Raw genomic sequence first — 6,260 nt, forward strand, 5'->3', positions numbered from 1 at the left:
TGAGGACACCTGTCAGACACACCTGAATCCAAATAGCCGCTCCATCCTTCCGTAGCGGAGTGACCTCGGGCAAATTATTTAAACCTCCCTGAGACTCAGTTTACCCATTTGTAAAACGGGAAAACTCCTGCTCCCCATGTGAAAACAAACACTGGTGCTTAGCAGAGTGTCTCTGCAGGCAATAAAAGCTAGCTATTATTAAATTAATTAAAACTGCCTTTAGGTAAGTAATTAGAGCCAGCGACCAGAGACAGATATAGAAAGCTTTCTTAGAGGCTGCCTGGCTCAGATGCTACTAGGCCTTCAATTCACAGCTGTTGTTATTACTATCATCCTTACGTTCGTTTTAATTCTAGGCTTATCCTCACCTCGAGCTGTACTAGCCACTCAATCTTATCCTCCCAACAGAAATCATGGATGGAGCCATGGACCCATGGCTCTGAATTGTGGGCTTACTGGGGTACCCCTAGAGCCTGCTCCAGGATGAAAAAGGTTTTCTCAGGACCTTCCAGAAGGACGTGCAAGCAGCAAGCAGGTCGGCAGGAGTGGGGACCTCAAGTCCCCACTTTCAACTCCCTGCTTTTTGCGGGAGCCAGGCATAGCCCTGGGCCATTCACCCGGCACCCAGGATCTGAGAACTGTGCAGCCCAGGGCTGCTCAGGGGCCAGAAGGAAGTGGCAGTGTCACTGTTGATAATTACATTTTCAAGTGTTCTATGGATGGAGCAGTTACCATGGTGACGCTGAGCTGAGCGGCAGCCTCTCTTGAGTTGAGTTGTGAGTCAGGTTCAGCTTTATTTATTTAAAAAGAAAACCAACGCCCTGACCTGTGAAGGACAAAGCAACACGCAGGTAGAGACTGGGGCGTCCACTTGGGGCGGGGGTGATTCAGCACGCCGCTCGCAGGCCATCGGTGTCCTGACGTCAGTTGGCCCAGCTGGCTCCCGGGGCCTGGAAAAGTCCACAGAGGTAAGTGGAGGAGGCCGGCATTTCAAACTGGCCCAGGAGAGGAAGCACAGAGGGAAGCCACATGGCCATTGGGCCTGTTGGAAACCTCTTAATGGGAAGAATATCCCATTTGCTCAGCTCTGGCCCAAGGGCCTGGCTCCTTCAGGGGACGCTTCCAGCCCTGGCAGGGCAGTCCTCAGGGCCCAAGGAGAGAGGCAGGTGAGGGCCAGGTTCTCAGGCTGACCCACCCCTCGGTGTGTATACACTAGCTATGGCCCCTGGCGGGGGAAGCGGGGGGGGGGGGGGGGCAGGCCGCAGAATCCTGGAAAGGACCGCAGAAATGTTCTTCCTGGGGTGACGGAAGAACTCCCGCAGGGGGAGAGGGATCCTAATAGCACCCATGCACCGGGGACTCTGAGGAGGAAATGCGATAGTATTTGCAAATGTTTAACGTAGAGCTGGGCTGGCATACAGTCAGCTCTGGGGACTGAGGGCTATTGTTAACTTCTGTTCAGGCCCTTATCTTCGCCCACCTGGTTAGAACCGCAGCAGCGTCCTAACTCCACGGGCTGGTTCTAGTCTTACGCACCTCTGATCTGTTGTCCACACCACCACAGAGCGGTTTGCTGAAAATGCATCCCGATCATGCTACTTTTCTGCCCCCAAAATCTGCCAGTGGCCCCATTTGCCTTCAGGATAACGCTTAGAATTCCTTGAAGGGGCTTAGGCCTTGAACGATCTGGCCCCTGGCCGCCCTCCCCAGCCCAGTCACTCACCACGCCCTACCAGCCTCAATAAGTTGGGGCCAGTACCCCAGTGCCGGCACTCTCCCCAGGGGGCCAGGCTCTGTCATACCTCCAGGATCTTTGGCATGCCATCCCCTGGCCTGGAAAGTCCACACTAACAAACACCTACTTCTCTCTCCTCCAAGACCCACATCAAGGACGCCGTGTACGGGAAAATAAATCTTCCTGTCCTCCCATCCAATGCAGAGCAGGCCACTGCCCACTCTGAGCCCCTTCGGCACCCTCTGTAGAGACATTTCTCACTTTACACTGCAATTCTTGCGACCTGTGCCTGTGACACCTTTCAGCTTCTTGAGGGCAGCACTGATTCTAAATAATGTCTGTTTGCCCAGAACGTAGACAGTACCCTAACATTCACAAGGGGGGACTGCAAATGAATGAATGAATGAAGACAAAAATCCATTTCTACAGAAGGAAACTGAGGCCCAGATAGGAGGAGTGACTTGGTTAAAGTAGAGTCCTGAGGCTCTCTGACTCTAGGACCACCTGATTCCAGAGACCAGGGACCATCCATCCACTCATCCATCCATGGCTTACTAAACACCAACCACCCAGCAGATACAATCTTGTCCCTGGAGTAGCCCTGGCCCACAGGACCCCACAGACAAGTGGGATAAAATGACAGATGTACAGACAATTCCCTCACTTTTCACTGTGAGCTGGGACAGAGGATGTAGGAGTGATGGGAATTCCAGGGACCCCGATAGGATGGAGGTAGAGGGAGGTCCTCTGGGTCTGTGTCTTCTACTCCCTCTGTGCCCGTTCTGGAGCCCAAGTTCCCACAGACAGCCAGCCCAAGGCAGCAGCCTTCCAGGTGCTGTTAACACAGGTAAACAGACATCTACCTGGGCACACACATACCTCAGAAAGGTGACAGGGACACTCAGTCACAAGGACACATTTGCACCCCTCAGCCATCAGGTCAGGGGCCCTCCAGGAGCAAAGACAGATGAAGTCAGACTGCAGAGCATTCTCGGACACTTCACACCATGCCTCGCCCTTTCGCACACCGGGGCCCACTGGATCCCCACCTGGTGAGGTCCTCCAGGCAAGACAAATAAACTGTTTTCTCCCCCATTTCCAGATGGACAAACTGAGACCCCGAGAGATTTAGCTGACTTGCCTCCCGTGCCCCCAACCACCACTTCCCCACTTCCCACTTCCACTTCGTGGAAGTTCCGGAACTGACCCATTCTTCTGCAGGCATTTGCAAGCCTTTAGTCTGTGCCAGGCCTTCTGCAGGGTTCAGGGGATGCCGAGGCGAATTGGCCACAGCCCCTGCCCCTCGTGGGAGATGGCAGCCACTTCTAGCCCCAAGATCTGAATCTGGGTGTAGCCAGGGGAGCCTGAGCTCCTGTTAGCCTCTGCAACTTAAGAGTTTTGAGTCTCTGATTCAAAACGTAAATGAGATCAAACCTGTCTGATGCTCAAACCCTCCCATCACACCCATCGCGCTCCACAGTACCACACCTGACCCAGCTCTCTTCTTACCACCGCCCACCTCTTGTCCCACTGGCCTCCTGGCTGTGCCCACAGCAAAAGAAGGAACTCCGACCTCCGACCTCCGACCTTTGCACCGTCTCTTCCCGCTTCGGGACAGGGTTTCCCGCAGATGGTCACAGAGCAAAATCTCTCCTGCCGCCCCGTCGGTCTCTGCGTCTTCAAGCCGCCCCCGGTCTCTGCGTCTTCAAGTGGCAGGACACCACTGAGTCCGAAACGATGGCCCTGTGCTTTTCTTCAAGGTACTGACTTCATATGACAATTATGTGTATTTGACCATTTACGACCTCTTGTACAGAAGAGTAAGAATGCATCCACTGTGTTTATTACTATACCCTCAGCACCTAGAATGGTGCTGGGCGCATAGCAGGAACTCAGTAAATTTTGATGAACAGGAATGTATCAATCATGCTGTTGCCTCCCCTTTAAAATGATGCCTGGAGCACCTAGCTAGGAGGACTAATTATGTTATACACGGGAAGATGCCGAGCCCGGCGCCGGGTACTTTGCTGCGCAGGAGAACATTGGTATTTGCTTTGCTCTTGCTGTTATCACTGGGGGGCCGATGGGTGAGCAGTAGGGGTGACGGGCGTGAGAGTAAGTCACACGGTGTGGTAACAAAGCTCTTGTTTCTGAACACAGTCCACCACTTTGGGGCCCAGGCAGCAGCCCCTCCATGGGCCTGAAGATCAGGGACCAAATCTCCTGCCCTCTTGTCTGTGGGAGTCATCCTCAGGGTCTTGTCTGGATGGCCAGGAGACCTCTGGGCCCCGCCTGGGCTGGGGGCAGTGGGCAGCGTCCAGACCAGGCCTAGGAAACCCTTGATTTCCACCCCCCTGGGAGTAGGCCCCACATCAAAGCCAATCTCCGAGGGGCGAGGCCTCGAGATAAATGGAAGATTAAAGAAGGCGAGGTCTCCACAGGCCACAGGGAGAGGCAGCAGGCAGGCGACCACAGAGGGGAGGCCCTGACACAGCCCGGGCAGCGGGCAGCGGCCATCTTGGGGGGCAAGAGGTGAGAGGGGGGCCCAAGCCTAGGCGAGTGGAGTAGAGCAGGGATGGGTAGCTCAGCGCCTAGGCCTGGCTGCTCCCCCCACCCCAAGCTTGGCCCTCCCACCCCAGCATTAGACTTGGGTCTATTCCTCCAGTCCATGTCTACTTCTTAACCCTTTCTCAGCCAGACAGCAGCAGGGAAGTGCATCAGAGGAACCCCCAGGCCTCTCTTCAAGAGAGTTTGTTTGGTCATTGGGTTCAGTCATTGGGGTTTGCTCCCTCCAGCAAAGGAGCCTGTAATGAAGCCCTCCTGGTCCCAGTCTTCCTCCCCAGGAAGGTCTGTAATTAGTGCAGGAGGCGAGGCTGGGAAAGCTCAGACAATGTCATTTGAACCAGGATGAGACAGGGCTCAATTGCTAGTCTGCACATTTTTTTTTTCTGGTGCCATTTCATATACAAAACTCCAGCAAGCTTAACCCTTTCCTGGCTGGGCTCTTATGCTGGGGTTTCAGCCTGGCATATTACCCAACCCTGTGCCCAACGTGTGCCTGTCTCGCCTGTCTGCGATGCACACCCCAGTGCAGGAGAGCCGTGATTTCCAGCTTCTCTAACGGCCAATGCGGCCATCTGACAACCCATCATCCAACAAGCCTTTGCTGAGTGTCACCGGATGCTAAGCACGGAGGAGAGAGGACCCAGAGGGAAGTCTATCATCTTGCCATCAAGGAGATTACAATCCTCTGAGCAGTGGAGGAATGCAGACCAGCAACAGGTGGTAATCGATGCAAGACAGGATAGAGTCAGACGGTGAGGACCAGCAAGGGGCAGGGAAGGAAGTCGCGCGCAGTCCGAGTGCACAAGATGGGAGGTCCGCATGCGGTGAGCATTCTGTAGATACAGACTGACAGAACCATCTTCCTGGAGCCGAGCATTTCGGCAATCAGGGTGTGAGGGCTGAACTCACAAGGGCAAGGGAGGCAGGCAAAGCCTTGGCAGCTCTGAACCAGCCCCAGATGGGAGACAAATGTCCGAGTCTACTGGGAGGCACAGGCTACCGCTTCCCCTCCCATGCCCTGAAGCACTCATTCTGAATCCCTGAACTACAGTTCATCTCACACTGACGTACAACCTGTCTGATTACATATCTGAGACCCCACCGGACTTCGAGCAACCTAAGGTCTCTGATGCCCAAGCACTGAGCCTAGCACTCAAGAGGTACTCAGTAAATGCTCATTAAATAAATGACTGAGTTTTGGATGGTAGGATGGAGGTGTGAGGAAGAACCCACCTCCACAGCCTTTCCCAGAGGGGATGTCAACTGTGGCCTCGCTGCCCTTATCAATCATAGCACAATCTCCCTAACATATAAAGAGCTTCTAAAAATCAATAAGACAAGACCAACCACTAATTTTGAAAAGGTCAAAGAATATGAACAGGGTCTACAGAAAAGGAAACTTAAAGTGTTCTTGGGCATCTAAAATGACTCTCAGCCTCACTAATAGAAGAGAAATGCAAGCTGGAAACCATTCAAATGTTTACTGATACCCTTTATTTCAAAGACAGCAGAGAAAGCAGCACTGTGTACATAGCCGCTCCGGGGCGTGAATTGATATGAACCAGTTGACACTATCTATCGACATTACAAATGCACATTTTCTTTGACTCAGTAATACCTTGCCTGAGAATTTACCCTACAGATACACAGTGCTTGAACAAGACTATCAATACAACATTGTTTGTGATAGTAAAAACTTGGAAACGATCCAAATGTCCATCATCTAGGGATAGAGAAGTAAATTACGGTACAGTCATACAACGGGTAGCTATGCAGCTACTTAAAAAAAAAGAATGAGGGGCACCTGGGTGGCTCAGTAGGTTAAGCCTCTGCCTTCGGCTCAGGTCATGATCCCGGTGTCCTGGGATCAAGCCCTGCATCGGGCTCTCTGCTCAGCAGGGAGCCTGCTTCCTCCTCTCTCTGCCTGCCTCTCTGCCTACTTGTGATCTTTGTCTGTCAC

General features: G+C 53.1%; 1 long non-coding RNA gene across 1 annotated transcript in view; it reads left to right on the plus strand.

Moving 5' to 3' along the window:
- Positions 1–738: 738 nt before the first annotated feature.
- Positions 739–6,260, plus strand: part of LOC132008190 (uncharacterized) — an 8,580-nt gene continuing 3,058 nt past the window's right edge. Inside the window, exons 1-2 of the long non-coding RNA XR_009401564.1 lie at positions 739–968; positions 3,290–3,495. This is a non-coding gene — a long non-coding RNA (uncharacterized LOC132008190). The remainder of the gene's footprint in view (positions 969–3,289; positions 3,496–6,260) is intronic.

Source organism: Mustela nigripes, unplaced genomic scaffold (genome assembly GCF_022355385.1).
Source record: "Mustela nigripes isolate SB6536 unplaced genomic scaffold, MUSNIG.SB6536 HiC_scaffold_76, whole genome shotgun sequence".
Lineage (NCBI taxonomy): Eukaryota > Metazoa > Chordata > Mammalia > Carnivora > Mustelidae > Mustela > Mustela nigripes.